Source organism: Lissotriton vulgaris, chromosome 9 (genome assembly GCF_964263255.1).
Source record: "Lissotriton vulgaris chromosome 9, aLisVul1.2, whole genome shotgun sequence".
NCBI lineage: Eukaryota > Metazoa > Chordata > Amphibia > Caudata > Salamandridae > Lissotriton > Lissotriton vulgaris.
Window position 1 is genome coordinate 865,660,398 of NC_141697.1, and position 21,273 is coordinate 865,681,670.

General features: G+C 43.7%; 2 long non-coding RNA genes across 2 annotated transcripts in view; one reads left to right on the forward strand and one right to left on the reverse strand.

The window, feature by feature from the left end:
* Nucleotides 1–1,283: 1,283 nt before the first annotated feature.
* LOC147692385 (uncharacterized) lies at nt 1,284–14,499 on the reverse strand. Its single transcript, XR_015300031.1, has 2 exons — nt 14,355–14,499; nt 1,284–6,434 (listed from the first exon to the last, which is right to left on the reverse strand). It is a non-coding gene; the product is annotated as an uncharacterized LOC147692385 (long non-coding RNA).
* The window catches only part of LOC147692386 (uncharacterized), a 141,496-nt gene continuing 134,567 nt past the window's right edge, over nt 14,345–21,273 (forward strand). The window contains exon 1 of the long non-coding RNA XR_015300030.1: nt 14,345–14,655. This is a non-coding gene — a long non-coding RNA (uncharacterized LOC147692386). The remainder of the gene's footprint in view (nt 14,656–21,273) is intronic.

Genomic DNA, 21,273 nt, shown 5'->3' on the forward strand with positions numbered 1-21,273 from the left:
TACTTGTTGTATTATATGTCTGGTTAAGATGCCTGAGGCACCAAGTGGGCGGCACACTATGCTAAGCACAGATTGTTAAGCTTAGTTGTTTTTAAGCCACGCTCATACTTGGGAGGGAGGGGGGCAAGCCACACCGAGACAAATTTTGTGTGTGTAAAAGGCAGCTTTATTGAAACAGATGCATATCACAATTTATTAACACTGGCAACTGCCTTACAAAACTAAAAATTCACTATACATAAATTACCTGACTCCTTGTTCCCCCCACCCCTACGATCCCCACATCAGAACCCCGACCCTGCAAAATACAAAAAATAACATTACATAACAATAATATTACACAATCTTACACAATATAGCATTTACAAATCCTAACCTCCCATGACCCAAACTCCTACCTGCCTTTATGCAACTCTAACTAACAAACCTCTAATCTGAACTTAACCTACCTGGCTACCCTTTCCCTGTTCACAAACTTCCCAAACTTAACAAAAAACTACAGTCAAACTTGGCCAACTTTCAACAACCCCACCACCCAGGAAAAGCCGGGGGGTAGGGGGAAACGCTGCCTCCCCATTTTCCTGCCCTCTCTGCCTCCTAGGTCCGAACCCCCTTCAGTATCTGTGCACCCCCACCAACCTGGCCAGGACTTCCCTAAATTCGAACAAGTACAAATCCATGCCCAGCCTGGATAAATGGATCCCATCACCCCAGAAAAAATCCGGCGCATTATATTTGATGTCCCTGTGAGTAATCCTAGAAAACCCTAACTGGCAACAAAAGCGCACCATCTCTGTGTTTAGCTTCCTCCTAGCCTTATCCACTGGCCCTGGATGCACCGCTCTTCTCCAGACCCTACGAGGCACACATTCTGACTAAATGACAGCACATTTAAAACCAATTGAGGAAGTGTAGAGGTAGTGGTGATGTAGTGTAGTTCCTATTTTCCCAATAGGCTCTGCGCATTGGAATAACATAACCAGCAGTGTAGACGTAGGACTGAGGTCATCTAGGTCTCTACTGACTATGTTAAACTTAATTTAGGTTTGCCAGCTAGCTCAGAGGTCACTAGAAACTTTCTTGAATGAACAGGGAGGAGTGAACTTCCCTGATTTAGACAAGAAGGGATTCAGCTTTTGACAACCGCATAAACATGACAACATTGCTCCCTCAGAATAAAGAGTGTATCTCTAGAGTCGTGTGAAAACAATAGGCAGCTATTTCACTCAGTCAATCGTGCATGCTTAGTTCCACCAGAATGCAGAGAAATAGAGAGACAGGCGTTTTCAATAAAAAGGTGTTATTTATTGAGCAGTCTTCCTTCTCATGCAAGAGAAATGAATTGCCACAATTGCAATACTCATTATAAAGTAAAGTGCGTACAGTAAAAGTAGTATTATGAAATAATACTGTAAAAGCATTGATATGGTTTCTTAGCCATATAATACTTTAAAATGGATAAAATATATACATATATAAAAACATTGACTAATGTACTCAACTGGTGCTTCTAACTACGCCTACCCCGTTGTACCTGACCTAAGCCTAATACTTTGGAAGGAGTAAGTAAGTAGCATTTAAGTTAAGTTGGTTAAGATTGATTTTCTCGGCTGGAGAAAAAGACAGCATCTCTCTCAGTGCGTCAAAAGGGAGGGGCGGCTTCCGTGGGCTCTCGCATCAGCTGGGCTCTCGGGCAAGTAGACAGCCGCTCTGCTCCAAACCACCTTGTGTTTGCTTAAGGCAACTGTTGGTATATTTATACCTGAAAGGTGCCGAGGTTGACGTAAGGTTGGACATAAGACCTCACCAAGAACTAACAGTTCTTTCTGGTCTTTCAGGACTCCAGAAGTTCTTGTTCAAATCGAAACAAAAGCAGGGGGGATTTCCCGGGCTGCTGGAGGCTTGGTTTGTTTAAAGAATGCGTTGTGCTTTCTAGGAGTCGATGGGAGTAGCTGTGCTGTGTTTTGGACTGCATGGGCTATTACTGAATATGGATATGATTCTTATGCCTTTATAGGGATATTATTAATTATAACCACATCAGGGCATGAATCGGGAATATCGAATTAGGGTCCTAGATAGAAATACAACGCCCACTCCACAGATTAATGTCCATCATTACTAAAACTAAGCAATAGTAAACATATTATGCATGTGTGTTTTCCAACCCACCCCAAAATACATATTTTTGCATTTGAAATGGTATACGGTAAATACACGAAAATGAGTGTTTGGTACTGTATGTTTTAGTTAAATGCATATATTTCAGCTGAATGAATTGCGAAAATTAGAAATGAAATTACACATGAAATGGCTCTGTATACAAAAAAGAAGGTCGAGACCATTCCATCACATATTTATACAAAAATGCTGTATATGTGCTAGAGGCTGAGGTAAAATATTGCCTCTTGTATCCTAAAAATAGAAGCTCTGTTCTCTAAGAATAGTTCTACTTTAAGCAGAGTACCATGTGCCAAAAAAAGTAAATATTTTGGAAACTGTAAAAAAAAAATGGTTCTTCTTTCAGGGGAAAAGTTCCAAATATTCTCTGTAGCTTTGTTTATCAAAACTGAAGGCCAAATTCAGAGTTCAGGGAACGCTGTGTGCTTGTAAAAAGTGTTTTATTCTCGTTGCTCAGGGGAGAACATTATTTCAGACAGACTCGCAAAAAATTGGTCTACAACATCAGGTGAAAGTTCGACCAAGTTTGAAAATGTTGCAACTGAGCACTTCTCTGCGTGATTGCTATTATCGATGTTAGGATCAGCAATGCTCACAGAAGGTTGTACCTGTTTGGTGCTGCTTTCCTCTCGTACCTCACCGCCACCTACTCATAGTGGTGAAGTCTCAACAAATGCCGTCATCAGAATCGGTAGCCGCTGGGGACAACACGATGCATGAGTCGTTACAGGACTTAGCAAAGTATCGATATCCATTGGTACTGCTGATGGTAGTGTAAGACAGATGTCCAACACGCATTCTTCTCCGCATAGCAGACATCGAACCACAGGTAAGACACAATCCTGCCAGATTGTTCTGAATGAAAGAAACCAGGTTGTATTCAGATCTCTTAGCCCAGCCAATCCGAGGACTTTAGTGATTCTGTCCCGGTAGCGTATTGCTAGGATCGTTTCTTCCATCGTTGCTGGAGTCTTGTCTGTGGATTGGCTTGCCATATCGGTGCAGAAGGAGCAAAAATAAAATTTCTGCCACGAGTCCCTGGATTAAGGGTAGGCCGCCAAAGACAGAATGGACAAAATTCGGGGAGATGCCCAAAACTGTTTCAAAGGGTGTTAACAGTCCCGAAAAAACTGTCTTAAATACATGTGCGATGCCACTAGTATCAGACATGTTTAAGATTTGGCTTAACATTTCTGCGAAATGCACGGGGCAATTTGTCGATAAAAGGGAATGTATCTCTGCCGATGTCCTTGCTATTTGCAGATCATACGTTTCTTTAGATGACGTTAAAGGCACAGTTGTCTTAAAAGAATAGACTTCATTCTGCTTAAAGTATCAATTCGAATAGAAGAGATATTTAAGGAAGGCCATAACGCAGCCCCCATATCTGGATTGCTGTGTGGATACAATACTTGCATACAGCAAACGGCCCTGGAAGTTACGGTCGTCAGATAGGCTTTTCCTGGCAGCATGCCACAACAGCTGTGATCAATTATTAAAACGTAACTGTCGTTAGAAAGTTGTCTAAAAAATGGCTCCATCTGTTCTGCAGGCGTGCCATGCAGGTGGCATGAAAGGTTATTTGAAGACCCTTCGCAGGCTCCATGCAAATTAATACCTTGACACAGAAGTGTACCGCTTAGTGATTTTTTACAATTGTTACCACTAAGGAATACCTCCCTTTTTCCTTCACTATAACATCTGTGTGTATAAGGGAAATCCCAGGTTGATTTGATGTATTCTTTACCCAACCTTTCATACTGGCCCGCAGGTATATACTCTTGACAGTATTTAAATTGGAAAGTTGTTATCGGAATTGTAATCGTTCCATGTATTATCCATTCAATGACAGGTCTCTCTGACATTGTTAATGGTAATCTCTCAAGTTTTTCAATGCTCAGAATCGTATAGTCTGCTCCTTTTTGTGCCAAACTGATTTGTTTATCAGTAAGGTTAAAGATAGAAAATAATGACGTTGTGTTGATTAAACGCCATGGCACATAGCCTGAACGCAGATTTTGCAACGTCCAACCAAGCTGTACAATAGAACATAATTGAGACTGACCATGTTGTAACATTAGTAAGTCCTGCTCTACTATATCAAAAGCAGATGATACAATGCTGTCCAGTGAATATATTCTGGAGGACAGAGTCGTTAACCCATTGTCCACTACAGAAAGTGATTTCTCCAAATTTATACGATCAATTTCTTGTATTTTTTCTGCTGTTTCAATTTGCATTACTTTCCAAGCTTCGTTGTATGCAGCGTATATACCGGCCGCTATGAAACGTTTTTGACGCTGTTTGCGTGGTCCCATTATGAAATCACGCAAGTCAGCACCGTTTTTAAGTAAAGTCAAGTGTTGCTTAATTTCTGCCAGTGTGGATTTCTCTAGCCACTCAAGGCATAGTTTCCCTACACTGTATATTGTAACTATCCCTGGATGTTGTCTCTGGGAGTATCTTGGGTCTGGTCTGGTCATTTTGAACCCCTGTGTTTTGTTCAGGAATCTATTTTGACAGTTATCTGTGTCTGTTTGCCAGATCAACCACTTTTTCCAATCAGGATGTGTTCTGTTTTGATATAAAATATGGGATATGTCTATCTCCACATCTGTAGTGCTTTCACTATCAGTTATGGGTTTCGGAATAGACGGTGTAATTAAGTCTTTTATCTTAGCTAGGCCAAGACAAGTAGTTTGTTGAATTGTGTTATTCAAGAATATCATTTGTTCTGGGATCATGCAGGCCCTAAATAATGCTTCTAGGCCTTGTACTAGCCAATCTTTGGTACCCCAGATCGTTTTTGTTTCAATGGTGTTTTCCGAAATTCGAAACCAAATATAGACATTTTGTCATAACATTTTTCAGAATAAATCAATTTAGTATTTGTCAACATTGTTTTCATTGCTGTCCTAGATGACATTTCAAAGTAAAACGTTTCTGGATCACTGTTATTAAACCCTGAGAAGTACTGGAATTTCTCATAAAATATTTTCGAGCTGCCTTTCGGCGGAGTTGGACAGTGTTCCCATTGGTTATAAGATAAAACATTTCTAGGCTGAGCAGTTTTATGCATATAGTGATCACCATAATGTGTGTAACAATATAGCTCTTCATAATTTGATGAACCCTGTAAATAATCATGTTCTGTAAATTTGCCTGACATTACTAAATCTGACATCATATTATTAATGTTTTCAAAGTCCCAATCATCAGAGAAGGTACTGGGTGTCACAAAGTCACTTAATGAAACCTTGAACTGGTGTGGCTACTTCAAGAGCTCAACCGGGCCAAAAATGTCATAATCAGTTCTGTCCCATGCTACCCCACCGGGTATTAGATTGGCTGAGATGTTTACTGTTGACAGTTCTCTTTTCTTGATGTGGGTAAATGTGTGAGGCTTTAGGACCAAGTTGATGTTCTGACTTGCTGTGTCCATTGTACTATATTTTCCATCTATGAATTTTCCCAAACATAGAACCATGATGAGCCAAAGCAGGAGAGTAAGTACACCTAACACAATCCAAAATTCAATCCATGGTGAAATCAGATATGTTTCTTTTAGTTGGTGAAAAAGTTCAATTACTTTGTCTTTGAAAGTTTTTGTTGCAGGCGTTTCGTCATGCTCGCTTGGATCTTCAGAAAAGTCGTCGAAGTTGATTAAGTAGCCAGATGCAGTTCTGTCAATTGTTGGAATTATTACCGGATTTTCATTTGCTTTTGCATTTTCCTTTGTTTCATTAGCACAGTCAGAAGCTACATCATTGTAGACAGGTGTTTCTTGACGACCTGTTGCAATTTGGGTTTCAAGAGGCACAAGTTCCATGGCATTAATGCATAGTCCCTTGTTATTCACTGCAGGTTTATCAAATGTGATTAGTCTCTCAGTATGAGCCTCTTGGATTGTAGCAAATTTGGGTATTCTGCTATTTCTTGGGAGTCACTTGGCCTACTACTTATTATTGGCCACATGATTGTGGTTTTACCAGGTCGATGGATACAACTCTGTTCTCCTTTTTACCAGCAAGCGGCGGTAGTTCAACTGATCTTGTTCCGCTGACAGCTAAGACAGGTCACGCTTTTCTGTAAGAAGGGCCAAATTCCTTCTTCACCGCAATCTTCTCTCTGACCAGATCCCCAATCTTTGGAATCCAGACAGGTCTTGCTGGGACAGGTGGTCTTTCTTCAGTGGCTGTCAGCTGTTGTTTCACTTTTATGTTACTCAGGTTTTTTCTTGTTTCATTTAAATCCTGTAAAACAGCCAAATGGTCTTAGATATCAAAGGATTTTTCTTCTACCACTGAAGTGTGACAATCAAGATCCTGAATGTGCATTCTAGTGCCGAACAATAGTTCGTATAGAGTGAGACCTTTTAGAGAATTTCTTGGCAGATTATTAAGACTACGTTGGACACTTGTTAAATGTTTGACCCAACCAACACCCGAACCTAATACCCTCGCCGTTATAGATTGCTTTATGTCCCGGTTTTTTCTTTCCACTACCGCATTTCCCTCAGGATGGAAGGGAGAAGAGTATCGCAATGCAATGCCCATGCTGTTCATGGCCTCTTTGTAAGCTCGAGAGCTAAACGCAGGACCCTGATCAGAATGTAGCATGCCAATTGCGTATGTGCCGATAAAGACTCGCAAATCTTTTATAACAGTTCTGGCGTCAGCCGAGCGCTGGGGCCTACAGTTTTTAGTGAATCAAGTCTTAATGATTATGGGACTGCATTCCTCCGGTCAGACGTCTGCGCATAGATAGCCTGATGCTGTCTAATAGGGGTGTCTGGGCTGTTCTCTGGTCCAGTTCACAACTGCGATCTCTGTTGCAGTCCTCACAATTTTTTGCAAAATTGTAGATATCTACGCTCATTCCCGGCCACCAATATTGTGATTGTAATTCTATTAGAGATTTCAGGATCTCTTGGTGCCTCAGACCCAATCCCATGTGTGCGTCTTCAATCAAGAAAACTCTCTGGTTCGTGTTTGGAATTGCCCTATCCCCCACTCCAGGGATTCGAGCAAAAGGAACGGAGTTTGCATCAATTATGTATGTATTACTGAGTGGATAGTTGAGAGGTAATGCTGAAAAATCGCTTTTTAATGACGCTTTTACCGCCAGCATGGTTTCTCCATCTATGTGTTTTTCTGAACGCTTTTTTGTGGCTACGGAAGCCGGTTGAACCGCTGCCGCTATGGCTGTGTTAGCCAATGAATTCCCTGCAACGTGAACGGCATCACGTCGATGACTCAGTGCGTGTATCACGTGAGTCTTTTGTAGTTCTTTCTTTAAAAGAACTACTTGTTCCCAAAGCGTTTTATGCTTTATTGTGGCACCTGTGTCATCTTTATAACCATTTTTACTCCATGTCTGCATGTCACTGTTGTATGACTTGACGCAGAAATACGAATCACACACTATTAGTGTGGGGAATTCGCGATCCGCATTTTCAAGCGCCATCTTTAAAGATCTTATTTCAGCTCGCTGAGCTGAACAGTTTCTGAGTGATTCAGTTTTGGTGATCATCGGTTTGAATTTACCAGAGCGCCAGCGACCTTTAACAATCGCGCATGCTGCATTGTAGGATTTTTTATCTACATCGTAATGGTGTGCAAATCTGTCCATGTAGATCACACAAGTATATTGTTCGAGAGGCAGAATTTCGATTGGCAGAGGATATTCTTGTTCATATTCTAGATCATCTAGTTTTTTCAATTTCGGGTCAAAATAGTATTTCACCTCTTCTGTAGCAAGAGAATTTTCCCATTGTATCCATTTTGGTTCTAATGCCACTGTTTTCAGGTTCGGTGGACTTGTTAATGCCTCAAGGGCTGATTCTGCTGTATAAACAGTTATTCTTTTGCCTTGGGCTAGGGCTCTTTCTCTTGCTACAGTAGTTTGAACCGCTGTCAGAATTTTTTCTGTAGAGCTGAATTTAATTTCAGCTTGTGTGTATAAGTGTGATTTGTATGCTATAGGTACAGTTTCTCCCTCATTAGAGGTCAGGTACATGAATCCGCATCTTCCTGGGATGACTCGGATTATAAGATTGCGTATGTTGTTGCGAGTTTGCAATTTTGTTTTAGTTAACATGTCTGTCTGTAATGATTGAAAAATTTCTATATGTTTTTGAGTCCAGTGTATGGGTTTGAAATCAGGATTTATTAATTCATAGAGAGGTTTAACCCTCTCTGCATAATTTAGAATGTATGTTCTCCCGAAATTCAGGAAACCTAGTATTGATTGTAAATTCTTCAGCGTTTTTGGTGCTTGGAGTACAGCACATTTCTCTAAGAAATTGTCTGCCAGGCTTTTGCCTTCACTTGATAATTCATATCCTAAAAACAGGACAGTTAGATGGGCAATTCTTGACTTTTTAAAGTTGAATTGGTAACCCTCTGATGCGAACCCAAGTATTATGGTGTTTACTCTTTTTAAGTGAGTCTCCAGGTCATCGTCTGTCAGATAGATGTCATCGACATATGATAATGCCTCATCATCATATATTTGGAGTAATTCTGTTACTCTCGCTGAGAATAATCCTGGGCTGTTCTTGAATCCCTGTGGGAGTCGGCAAAATTGTTTTTGCGATCCCATTATTGAGAAAGCGGTCAAATACCTGCTTTCAGGTGCAATGTCTTGACAGAAGAATCCATTAGAGATATCTAATGTCATTTTATATTTTTTGCGCACAATGTTATTCATTAGTGCTGCACTATGTGAGTTTTGTACTGCAAAAGTTTTACAACAGGAGTTAAGGTGTCTGTAGTCTAAAACTAGATGATATGAATCGTCAGGCTTGGAGACAGGAAACAAAGGATTGTTCATTTGTGAGGTGCATGTTTCAATCACCCCTTGGTATTCAAGTTGATCTAAGATCTCCCTGACTTGCTTTTTAGCTTCTTGTTTAACTGGGTACTGCCTTTGTGCAGTGGGCTGATTTTTTAACTGGATTTTGTGGTGAGGCGAGTCCTCATCCCATCCTACATGATTTTTCTATAAAGCAGGAGCTTGGGCCACTGCCCATTTTCTTGCTAGTGTGTATTTTTTATGAATCGGAATATGATTTGAGAAGGCAGGCATAATTATTTCTTTGCCATGAGGGCACTCCCTGACAAACTTCGGTGGCCAGTCTTTTTCAGCTAACAGGATGTCATAGCCTTTAGAAAGTTTTTCCCAAAAGAGACCTTTAATTTTCCTAGTTTTATCTCCCTCTATACGTAATGTTATTTCATATAGTTTATGGGGCACACTAACTTGTGTGTCTGCAGTTTCCACTTGAATGTATTCATTCGTGTCCACTGTCTCCAGAAGATTCATCAGGATCTTGTGAGCTATGGTCACTTCTGCTGCACTGTCTAGCATTGTCTGGGCCCACTCTCCGTTTTTCAGTTGTGTCCTCAGAATTCTCGGCATGTTTAATTTTAATACTTGCTACCTTCTTTCTGGGAAATTGTAATTTTTTACTTTGGTGACCAGGTTCCTTGTCTTTGGACTTGGCGTGCTCTTCTCTGTGTTCTGACCGTCCTCTTCTTTCCGATTTCTGTGAGGAAGTCTGAAAAGATCGAGAGGGACGTGTATCAACATCTTGATATCTATCAGGTTTTTTCAAATCATCCCTATTTCTAAGGTTGTATCTTTTTTCCGAGGGCTCCCTTTGGGGAGACTTGTCTTCTCGGCCTGGAGATATTTCTCTCCACTGAGGAGACCTTCCTCTGGACTGGAAACGTTTTTCCCTGGGAATGGATTGTTTATTACCATCCCAACTCTTTTTTGGAGTTTTTACATTATTTTTAATAAATGTTTTTTCTGGATTTTCAGTTAGTTGCGGTTTTACCGGTTTTCCACCCAAACTATCTCTTCCTAGTTGTTCATAGGATTTTTCTATGATTCTGGCAAGTTCAAATGGTTGGTCTGTTATATCTGTTTCCTTCAATTTCTGGAGGTACTCTATATCGTCCCTTGCCAATTGAACTAATTCTCTATATGCCTTTGTTAATTCTTTCAGTTTAACTAGGAGTTCTTCGCTTGACATTGTTTCAATGTCTGGGTGTGTTGCGTAGCTCGCTAGAACTGGTCCCGTGGCTCCTGGTCTACCTAGTGAACCGAGCCTGGTGATGTGATTTTGATGTTTTTGGGCGCCTTTAAACCAGAGCAGGTGCTCTTGGTAATTTAGTGGGATTTCAACGTCCTCGAAAGGAGTGTATTCATCCGGAGGTTCCTCTATTTTGTAATAGTGGAAATCTTTTGTCACAGCGTGTGCTGCTGGAAAATGTATCCATGAATAGAATACCTCTGTCTGCCGATATTCATGGGCCTCTACCACGAATATGACTGTACCACCTCGTGATGTCAGTCCATTTTCCATAAGTTTAAGAGTTATAGTTCTCCTTACATTGACCGGAATGAGTATAGCATTTGGGTCATTATCTTGGAGACTTGTGTCTTCCGCTAAGAGTTGAGCTGCTATTCTAGCTCCTTCCCTTTCGTTGTCACTTTCTCCCATTTTACTGACAGAAAGTTGTGTTGCAGATCAAGTTTCAAGGAAACAAAGATTAGGTGCACAATATTGTGGAACACTGTATCCTTCAACGTTGACTAAACCAAAAACTAATACATAGGATTCTCATCCTACTAAGTTCAGGTGGATATTAACCTTTCACCCACTCCAGACGCTATTGGAGTTTTTACGGGAAAAAGGGGTCTGTGTGAAAAGCACGACTGAGTTACTCTAGTGTCTTGCGTTAGATTATCGCCTTACAAAACGTTGGGCACCATGTAGTGTAGTTCCTATTTTCCCAATAGGCTCTGCGCATTGGAATAACATAACCAGCAGTGTAGACGTAGGACTGAGGTCATCTAGGTCTCTACTGACTATGTTAAACTTAATTTAGGTTTGCCAGCTAGCTCAGAGGTCACTAGAAACTTTCTTGAATGAACAGGGAGGAGTGAACTTCCCTGATTTAGACAAGAAGGGATTCAGCTTCTGACAACCGCATAAACATGACAACTTTGCTCCCTCAGAATAAAGAGTGTATCTCTAGAGTCGTGTGAAAACAATAGGCAGCTATTTCACTCAGTCAATCGTGCATGCTTAGTTCCACCAGAATGCAGAGAAACAGAAAGACGGGCGTTTTCAATAAAAAGGTGTTATTTATTGAGCAGCCTTCCTTCTCATGCAAGAGAAATGAATTGCCACAATTGCAATACTCATTACAAAGTAAAGTGCGTACAGTAAAAGTAGTATTATGAAATAATACTGTAAAAGCATTGATATAGTTTCTTACCCATATGATACTTTAAAATGGATAAAATATATACATATATAAAAACATTGACTAACGTACTCAACTGGTGCTTCTAACTACGCCTACCCCGGTGTACCTGACCTAAGCCTAATACTTGGGAAGGAGTAAGTAAGTAGCAGTTTAAGTTAAGTTGGTTAACATTATTTTTCCAAGAATCTGCATCAAGAATTCTCCTAAGGGTTTAGTCAGCTCCGTACCTTGGTAATAGAATGTGGGAGGTCTGGTATCTCTTTCTTCAGGACTCGATCCCCCAGCAATCCGCAAGGGTAGCTGGAAACACCGGAGCCGGATTTTCTCAGCTGGAGAAAAAGACAGCGTCTCTCTCAGTGCGTTAAAAGGGAGGGGCGGCTTCCGTGGGCTCTCGCATCAGCTGGGCTCTCGGGCAAGTAGACAGCCGCTCTGCTCCAAACCACCGTGTGTTTGCTTAAGGCAACTGTTGGTATATTTATACCTGAAAGGTGCCGAGGTTGACGTAAGGTTGGACATAAGACGTCACCAAGAACTAACAGTTCTTTCTGGTCTTTCAGGACTCCAGGAGTTCTTGTTCAAATCAAAACAAAAGCAGGGGGGATTTCCCGGGCTGCTGGAGGCTTGGTTTGTTTAAAGAACGCGTTGTGCTTTCTAGGAGTCGATGGGAGTAGCCGTGCTGTGTTTTGGACTGCATGGGCTATTACTGAATATGGATATGATTCTTATGCCTTTATAGGGATATTATTAATTATAACCACATAAGGGCATGAATCGGGAATATCGAATTAGGGTCCTAGATAGAAATACAACCGTGATAGAATCCCCCTCCAGACAGGTATGCAAAAACAAAGAGATTCTATCAATATGAAGAAAATGGGGAAAAAAATGTTTGTGTGTTTTTTAACTTTTCAGTGAAAAGATAGTGAGAAAGGCTCCCTTTGCAAGTGGCAAATGGAGAGCACTATGTGTTTTTAAAATACCCCTCACACACTAAGAATCCCTTAGTGTCATGCTTCATCATGGGGTTCTTCCCGTCCCTCTACGGGGCGGGGCATGCTGCGACCTATGAGCTACGCGGGAGCACTTGTATTATGATGGTAGGCTATGTGCGGTGTAGGGGTAGTGGGGAAGTGATAAGTGATAGGGGTGTAGGGACCTAAATAAGTGGATGCAAAATATAAAAAATTAAAAATTCCCTGGCTAGTGGAAATAATTAATTTAATGAATTCCCTAGCTGGGAACAGTAAAAAAAGGGGGGGGGTTCATGTACACAACTTTAAAAAAAACTGTATGTATATAATACACGTCCTATGCATGCATTTGTGATATAAATGTGAACCGATCCGGTGATAAGTTATCTTTGGGCTACGCTCTCCATTGATCATCATGTGAGACTCCACCTGGAATATAAATGTAGATATCCTTTTTTGATAAACAATTAATTTGCCTTCTATTTAGAATACAGAGTCTCAATTGTTTTTTAATATGGAACTTTTCTAAGCGGAATTTCCACCAGTTCCCCCTGTGGGACCGCTGCAGAATGAGTGTATGTGATGTGTGAGGTACTACCGCAATGCGAGTGTCAGACTTTTGGAAGGTTAATATACCTAGCATACCAGGGGCAGGAGAAAAATATATCACCACTCCCTTTATGACGGGCTGTCTTACTAGTCATTACAGCTCCACCTATATATGGATACAATGCCACAATGTGCTCCACGCAACTAGCGATATATGAGAACTATGTGTATTTTCTCTCCCTTTTCCTTTACAGAGACCACAACAGGTCACCCCATTTTTTATTTTTTTGCATATTTGGGGCCCACTCAAGCCTGTAAGCATAACCTATTAGCCAATTTTTGCTATTAGGTTTTAGGATTGTAGGCATTTCTCTCTTACTTAGAATTGAGTATTTTTCAGTAGGGATCATTTGAGGTCCTGAGGAGTAAGCAGTAGGGGACTTCTTACGAAACATGTCATGTCAACCAGGTGGTTAAACATATTCTGTTCCACTACATGAACCCCCCCTTTTTTTACTGTTCCCAGCTAGGGAATTCATTAAATTAATTCTTTCCACTAGCCAGGGAATTTTTAATTTTTGATATTTTGCATCCACTTATTTAGGTCCCTACACCCCTATCACTTCTCCACTACCCCCACACCGCACATAGCCTACCATCATAATACAAGTGCTCCCGCGTAGCTCGTAGGTCGCAGCACGCCCCGCCCCGTAGAGGGACGGGAAGACCCCCATGATGAAGCATGACACTAAGGGATTCTTAGTGTGTGAGGGGTATTTTAAAAACACATAGTGCTCTCCATTTGCCACTTGCAAAGGGAGCCTTTCTCACTATCTTTTCACTGCATAGTTAAAAAACACAAAAAGTTATTTTTCCCCCATTTTTTTTATATTGATAGAATCTCTTTGTTTTTGCATCAATGACAGCACACCCAGACCAAATCACGTCCAAATCACGTTTCATGCATCTCATCAGCTGTTAGGATTTGCTCTAGGCAGCAAGCTTGTCCCTTGTCACATCATTAAGAATAATAGGATGGGCTATTTTGCTTTTATAAGTATGTTTGAATTGTGATTAGTTTAGAAAAACTTCTTGCAATGAACTTTTCAGAAATAGTGGTGATGTTAGCAAGGCTTGTTTGTTTGCTCCTACGTTCAGTCAGAGAGGGAGTTGCCAATATGTTAATAAGTGCTACACGTTTCATCTATGCTAATGAGTTTTTACACGTTTCAGAAGCATCCATAGTTACACGTTTTCAAACTGAATCTCTTAATAAACGTGCAACACGTGAGAGCCCCGCCCGTCCCAGGCTATAAAAGAAAGGTTCTGAGCATTGCCGATTGCTTGTGCTCATTTTGAACTTGCTTACCTGTGAATCCTGTCTTATCCTCCGGTCAGCCTCTTCTCTTCAGTGTCTTCGTGCCTTCCCTCGGTCCCGATCCTCGTCTCCAGCCTTCCTTCAGTCTTCCTGCTTCCTGCTTTGGATCCGGTCCTTGTCTTCAGTCTTCCTGCTTCCTGCTTTGGTTCCGGTCCTTGTCTTCAGTCTTCCCCTGTGTTTCCAGTGTCCCCAGCTGTAGCGTTTCCAGCCTGAAGGTTCCGTCTGAAAAGATAAAGAAACAAGAAAGAGAATAATTAGTCAGGTATCATGTGCACATGAATCTACACTACAAGTAAGTGATAATTCTCATGTAAACCAAAGACTGTTGTTTATTTTAAAGAAAGTCTGGATCGAGTAAGATTCGTTTAAAGGAACTTTCACTTTTGCTAAGGAGAAAGAATAATTTTTCCTAAATCAAGCGCTTTGGGAGAAAGAGTGCAGAACTGAGTTTTGGAACATGATATTTTGTATTTAGTGACATGAAACTAAACAAAGCAAAAACTTTGAACTATAACATCAAGACAACATTGGGAGAATTGTTGTATTATTTAATTTGAACATTATTCTATTGACAACGAATTATGTTTTATAAAAAAACGAGCAGAAATTCTTATAGGCTATAAGTGGACCACAAATGAGTGAGTAGTGCCACCTAATGGTTAAAGTTATATATACATGAAAGCATTTTCATTAGATTTAAGAATACAGTTAATTGATAAGGCTTCATTTTTATTTAAAGGAAGAAGTTACTCAAAAATCAAGTCCACAACTCTGAGGAGATAATTAAGAGTAGAGAGGTATTTGAAATAACAATATATATATAGGGGGAGGAGCCTGGCTCGCAACCATGATGGCCGCCTGACTCCTCGGCTCCGCTCACCTTCTCGCCAGTTTCCCGATTTCCGCGATATCCTGACTACAATCCTCGGATTGCATGGCGTCGGCGGAACCGGGAGGAGAGCCCGATCCTACCGCTGTGCTTTGTTGTCTGCTCCCGGCAGTGGAAGTGCCGCGACGCCCTCGCCTTCTCCTGACGCTGCGAGGCTGGCTCCGGGTCTTTGTCCTGTGTGCGTGATCGGCCCCGGGCTGGACGACGGCTGCCAGTGAGTGTTGGACAGGACTGGCCGGCGTGCCGCCGCAGCTGCCTTTCGATCTAGGCGTCCTGCCATGCCGCTTCACCTGATCTGGACGCTGTAGCTGAAGGAGCTACATTGTTTCATCTCTCCGGCGCTACTTTGTTTCCCTGAGTGCCGGGGTGGGCGCCATCTTCTTGCTTGCCTTCACCTCCTGATGGTGGATATCCAGGGCTGTGCCCACGACATTATAACAACGCGGGTGATGGAGACTATTGCCCCTGCGCCCCCCGCCCGGGCTCGTCATGCTGGGCAGCGGCAGGGTGTTTTAGGGATTGCCGAGAGTGCAGGCGACCGACCATCAGGGCGGCTCCGTGTACATCTGCCCCAAGTGCAGAACAATGCTGCGTCCTCTCTCCCTACGGAGCCATTGCGGATTGGTGACATCCTGAGCGCCCTGGGCACCTTGAGAGCTGCCCTGCGTACTGCTGCTGGTGAATTGGGGGATCGGATGGACGCGGTTCTGTCCGCGACCCCCTGCCTGTCCGCGGGAGCCCGCGGGAGCTGGTCACTACGCCACACCCTGTGTTCTATCCTTGTGGCTCTTCCGCCCCGGCTGCCATTGAAGTGTTGGAGGTGCGAGACTTTAATCCTGTAAGTGAACCGGCGGGAGCACCCCTGGGGAGATCCGGAGTGTTTGGGGCTGTTTTATGGCCGGAGAGACGGCACCGGGCGCCATTTTTGGAGGCTCCTTCAATGACTGCAAGCGGAACACATTTCCTTCTCTTGAAGCGGTTGCGGTTGTTTGGGCTGGCTGCTTTTGGTGGACCATTGCCCTGCGACGCCTCTTCTTGTATCATCGACGTTTTCTTGGCTGCGTGCTGGATGAACTTTTGCGACTGTCCTCCCATCCTGACGAGGTTCCCTCATCCACTCACTTCATCCGAGTTGTTTTCTCTCCAGTTGGACTGCGTCGCTGCATCTTATCGTAAGGGGCAAGGTTGAGGGTGTCCCCTCTCAATTCGGAACTGTCTTCCTTGTACTGCTGGGATATTGATGGACTGCCGGGGATTTCGCAAATTGGTACTGTATTGGTAGTGGGGTTGGGGTAAGGGTGGCCGGAATAATGTACACTGGTGGTTTTGGATATGTTCTTATGGCCCTCCCCCGGTCTTATGTGAATTATATTTCTTTTCCTTCTTTTCCTTATGGAACTCTTTCTCTTTTCTTTTTTACTTGCTTCTACATTTCGGGTTCTCTTTTTGGGGCGACAGACACACTGCTAGGGGGGGGGGTAGGCCATAGCCTCTGCATGCGTGTTGGGTGGGGGGTCTTCTCTGGTTCGCTTTTGTTTCTATAGGCCTTATTTTATTCTTTTTGTTTCTTCTTTTCTTTTTTGCTTCTTCCTGGGTCAGTGGGGTGGTTTGGTGTTAGGTGGGTAGCGGCTGGCGTGCACCACTCTTTGTGCTCATCATCCTGTTGCGCTATCACTGTGCCGCCATTTTGGCTATGTTTATTGCTCGTTGGATATCACTGAAAGACGTTGCCCGCTTATTACTTAGATGGATGTTCTGTGCACTGATCCTTCCTAGTTTCTGTATCTCCTTATACATAAAATCATTTGAAAATTAACCTTAACTTCTCCTGACACTCGGTGCACGTGGAATTTAGTGTAACACTTGTTGTATGCTTTTGTGTACTGACGTGATATCGAGTTGACGTATATTTGCTACTAAGCTTAAGAAGTGTTGAGGCCGGCCGGATGGTTGTAGGCCCGTATTTGTTCTTTGAAAGTGCAAAATAAAGGTTTTTAAAAAAAACCCAAAAAAAAAAATATATATATATATATATATGAATTATTATAATACTATAGTGCATGAATAGAATTGGTGTGTGATATTATTCTTGTTTTGTTTAGACATTACATCTGCAATTGATACTTCATCAGAAGACGTCAAGCAGTGAAGCAGTGTTTTGTTTCTCTGTTTATTATTTTATCTATTCCCCCTTCCCTTGAGTTTCTTGATATCTTTGCACTGTTCTCAATCAGTTCAGAGAGGCAAGAGATTCAGGGGTGGGTTAGAACTGTCTTCAACTTTCCCACAGAAGGAAACAGGATACTCAGGTAAACGAGTCTTGACATCAGCGCCAATTCAGTTTCCTTCACCATGTCATTTTCATCAAGGGGAATGACCAACACGTCGGGGCACCTACCAGCCACCAAAATTCCATTCAAAACCTGTAGCAATTCCTTTTAACGCATACCCCTCTGTAGCAACTTCTTTCAACGCATACCCCCTTACCCCTCCAACAAAGTGTAAACATTTCTTTATTAAAACCAAGATTCTCCCCGAAATAGCTGGCTCAGGCCTGGACCTGTGCCCACTTCACAAAAGAATGTCCCACAATCCATATGGACATCTCCCTGGCAAGGGGACCCATCGCTGAACCTGAAAGGAGAAACTTAAATGAACCAAGGGAAAATCACAGAACCGTACTACCACACCCCAGATGCGCTGCGCACATAACGCTGGACCACCTACCCAAATTCATGATCTCCCCCGCCCCAAACCCCGATTGCTCGCTTCTGTTGCTGTTTCAATCTGAAACAAATGCATCCCAAAACCTTTCCTGTCAATCCCCAGCCCAGCCAGCGCCTTCCTCAATACTGCCAAGAGCTGGGAAGCTTTCACCCCCACCCATCTGAATGTCTGAAAACGAACCCAAGCGTGTCTGGGGCCAATGACCTCCACCTCCCACCCCACCTGCACAGGCAAGTCAGCTGCGGCACAGCAGCTTGCAAAGAAACCCATTTACACCCACCCCTCAGACCCGTCTTAGATTTCCTAAGCCGTAGGCTGACCCTAACCCCCCTAAGGGACACCTAACTCCATAACGGCGCCTCTTCAGCTTTTGAAACCAACAGTTCAGAGACCCTAAAGGCCCCAAAGAACATCCCCAACATCAATGTAAAGAAAAGATAAACTTCAAGACCGTCCCTGCATATCCCCGGCAGAGTCTGCAAAACCCTCACCAAGAGCTCCCGAGACAGAGGGTTCCTCACCCGGCGCACCCGGCAACATTCCCGGGCCCACCATTCCAGCATGCGCGTTCCGATTTCCCCCGCGGATGGCGCATAACCCCACAGGAACTTCCCAACGAAAGCAATCCCTGCCAATTTACCCGCTATTGTCACCTTTGTAAGTCCCCTCTCAATCAAATCCAGAATAAACTGAATCACATCTTCGCTCAGGCATGCCGGTGAATCCCGCCGCTTAGCACCAGAGCGCAAAAATTCCTCCCATGCCACCCCCTATGCTGCCTTCATAGATTGCGCCAGTGAACCTAAAACCAGTTGCAACATCCTGTGTTTGCCTACGTACCACAAATGCTGCAGCATACTGGTCGGGGTCCAGTACGCGTCCCTGGCTAGCCCACGGAATCTCCCCCACTGTGAACAAGACAAAGCATTGCATCGGCTATGTCATTGTCCACCCCTGGCACATGCACTGTGCGAAAGGCAATATCAAGCCATAAGCAGCCCAACACAAACACCCACAGCAATTTCAAGATTTGTTAATCCCTAGCGGATTCACAATTTCTACTACCGCCATGTTGTCAATTCTAAACTTTACCTTTTTGTATGCCAGCTGTTCCTCCATAGTGTGACCGCCACCACCAGGGGAAAGAACTCCAGAACGACTACGCTGCTTCCCCCTCCGCCCACTCTGAGGGCCACTGCTCCGCACACCATTTACCATGCCCGTACAGTCCAAAACCCTTGCTACATGCCGCATCAGAAAACATTTGCACATCCCAAACCATATCACCCTCCCGCATCAGGGGTATGCCATTGAAGTTCTGTAGGAAAAACTGCCACATTCTCAGGTCTTCCCTCACCCCGGTCGACAGACGTACATGATGATGCGGAGGTCTCTGTCCTGCTAGTGCCCTTCCCAGTCGTCCACAAAATGTCTTCCCTACTCTCACCACTCTACAAGAAAAGTTACAGTGACCCAATAGCACCTGCATCTCCATCACTGTGACCTTGTATTTCGACAACATTGACGCCAGCAGCCCCAACATTTGCTGCTTTTTGTCCACAAGGGCGTGCCTCCCTAACTTGAGAGTCCAACTCAATGCCCAAAAAGGACAGAGCCATGCAGGGCCCCATAGTTTTTTCCGTTGCCAACGGCACGCCCAGTTCCTCCATGATCTCATTGAAACTGTCCAGCGACTTCTGACAGTCCGTGGAGCCTGAGGTGCCCACAAAGAAAAAGTCATCCAGATAGTGTGTTACTCCTTGGTAACCCGTCTGTTCCGAAAACAACCATTGCAGGAACATGCTGAAACATTCAAAAAGTGCGCCAGACATAGAACAGCCCATCGGTAAGGCTTTGTACATGTACCAGTGACCATTATATCGGATACTCAAAAGGTCCCAATCCTCTGGATGGACTGGAATCAGCCAGAAAGTCAAATTTATGTCGCACTTTGCCATCATCGCCATTGCGCCTGCGGTCACTACCAGTGACATGGCCAGGTCAACTGATGAATATGACACTGTGGCCTCACACTCATCAATGAAATCATTCACTGTGCCCCCTTTGGGCCATGACAAATGCTGTATTAAGCGGAACTGCCCCTGCTCTTTCTTGGACACCACTGCAATGGGTGACACAATCAAATTTTTCAGAGGCCAATCCTCAAAGGGTCCCGCCATGCGGCTCTCACGCACCTCCTTATCCAATTTCTCCTGTACTATGTCCGGGTGCTCTTTTGCTGACTTCAAATTGTCCGCCTACCGTCTAGTCCTAGGTCCATCGTACCACAGTCGAAAACCCTCCAGAAACCCCAACCTCAAATGTTCTGCATCCTCCACGTCAATATACCCCTGCAGGGCTGCAACCAAGTTGTCAACTCTAACTGGCATACAAGCCTTTTGGCCTAGGCCCCTTAGCCCTTCGCCCCCGCGAGCGGTTGCTGCTGCTGATTCCCTCACCTAAACCCCCCTGCCTGCCACTGCTGGTTCCCCTATTGTTGTCCCTGTCCTCCCCCTCAACAGTTGACCAATGCATGCCTGCCTCCATACCCCGAGCAGTTATGTCAAAACCAGCAGTACTCCAGTGTGCACAACCCCTGTTGTAGTCCCAGCAGGCCCCCTTGGAACCCGCTTGTCCCCTTCCTGCTCCCCCCACCCCTCCTCAAGTGGGGCACCCCTGAAAGGGCCAATAAACAAGCAGTAGCCTGCTGGCCGTAAAAATGGTCTTCCCTGACCCGGCTATGCTGCCACAAGTCCATGTTCAGCTCACCCCATTTCGCCTCTGAGTCCCACGTCATGCGTGGCTGAAACTCTTCATCATATTGTGCCCATGCGTAACCGCCCCCAGTAATCTGGGCCTTCCTAATCACATCCATGTACTTAAACATGCCACAGACCTCTCGGGTAATTTCTCACAGTACACGATGGCATAAATAAGGTATGCCACTGTCCAATTCTCTATAGTCAAAGGCACCTTCGGCCTTTTTGCCAATTCATATTCCTCCTCTTTGGACCCCTCTTTCGCCCTGACTTCTCTGTGCAGGAGCTTGAGGATCTCAACGTATTCACCCTTCCAGATACGTTCCTTAGTTGTCGCCATTAAATACGCACCCAATGGTTTTGTGAGGCCCATGTATGGTAAACGTTTTATCCTCAACTCTTTACTTTCTAGTTTGGTCTCCATTTCCTCCATCGTTACCTCTACCAAAACTTTCTTGTCAGTCTTGCTGCCCTTTTTGCCCCGGACGCCTTACTTGCGCCCTCTGCTGACCACTTACCTGGGTCATCTACCTCT